General features: G+C 37.4%; 1 non-coding gene across 1 annotated transcript; it reads right to left on the reverse strand.

Moving 5' to 3' along the window:
- Positions 1-551: 551 nt before the first annotated feature.
- Trnaq-cug (transfer RNA glutamine (anticodon CUG)) lies at positions 552-623 on the reverse strand. The gene has a single exon. It is a non-coding gene; the product is annotated as a tRNA-Gln (tRNA).
- Positions 624-1417: the final 794 nt, after the last annotated feature.

Consider the following 1417-nt stretch of genomic DNA (forward strand, 5'->3'; position numbering starts at 1 on the left):
GACGCTGCTTTCGTCATTGTTCCGGAATGAAATATAGCTTTACCTTACCCTGTCTTGTATCTCTTGCTAACAGTAAAACAGTCAGATGGGTGAGAAAAACTACGTCTCCTTAGTTCGTCTTTGTGTCTGTCAGTGCGTAGCCATCGTTATGTTATAGTCTGACACTGAAACCCAAAAGGACTGGCAGTTTGACGTCATTTTTAGGTTTTTGCACCGCCTAGTGAGTTGTCGTTAGTAGAGCTCATGGAAAAAAGTTATTTCATTGGTTGAACTATTGAATACAACTCACGATTTGTTTTCTTTTGTGGCAAAAGACTGGCACTTTGACGTCATTTTTTGGTAAGTATCAGGCCATAACTTTTCGAAGGCCACGGTCAGTGTTACAGTTAAGCTCAGAATGAATACTGTCTTAATTTGTAAATATCAAAGCTAATCACGTGTAAAGCTGAAGAATAAACAAGAAAGAAGGATGACAATTTTTAAAAAAGAGAAGAAAAGAAAAATCTGCTCTACCATTGTTATAATTTTTTTTTTTTAATTTAAAAAAATTGAGGTCCCACCGAGATTTGAACTCGGATCGCTGGATTCAGAGTCCAGAGTGCTAACCATTACACCATGGGACCGCCGTGCGTCATTGATTCTCGGTGTCTTTATGTGTAGTGTAAATGGCACAAAGACTCGCTTATAGATAGAATGCGCTTGGCCAAGGAGTTCAAAACATTGCCATCCGGAAGTATAACGGACCAACACACAAAGCTCTATGTAACCATGAACTTTTATAGTCTGGTTAATACAATTTAGTGAGTACAACTCACAAACGCGGATGGCAAAAAACAATAACAAAAGCCTGTGTGACGTTATCTTCATTCTATCTATAAAGCGCATTAGGGTTCAACAGGCAGACGTCACGTCCGCTCTGCAACCAACCGCTTGGGTCTAAACAAAGAAAGTTGATACTCTTTATTCTTCATGTTGTTCGAATTTCAATTAAGCTTGCATTGACCTAAAGAATACATTAAAAAGAAACTGGAGGCAGCAGAAATGTGGTTTCTTAGAAGGATGTTAATAATCTCATGGGCAGAGAAGAAAACTAATGAAGAAGTATTAGAGCAAGCTGAAACTAAAAGGTTATTAATTCGTACAATAAGAAAAAAGATAAATGCAATTTTTAGGTCACCTAAATCGACATAAATGTAATGAACATCTTACTCTCACAGGAAAGATAGAAGGTAAAAAGAGTAAAGGTAGACCAAGAAAAACATATTTGAATAGTTTGAACAGCTGGGTGACAAAGAAAGAGAAGAGTAATATTAGTTTTCTGAGGTAATCTGATCAAAGAGATGAATGGCGTATCATGATCACCGATGTCTGGCACAGACTTGGTACTTGAAGAGAGAAGAGAGACACCTAAAGAATT

This window comes from Berghia stephanieae, chromosome 12 (genome assembly GCF_034508935.2).
Source record: "Berghia stephanieae isolate SIO BIC M18660-M18661 chromosome 12, UCSD_Bste_1.3, whole genome shotgun sequence".
Classification (NCBI taxonomy): Eukaryota; Metazoa; Mollusca; class Gastropoda; order Nudibranchia; family Aeolidiidae; genus Berghia; species Berghia stephanieae.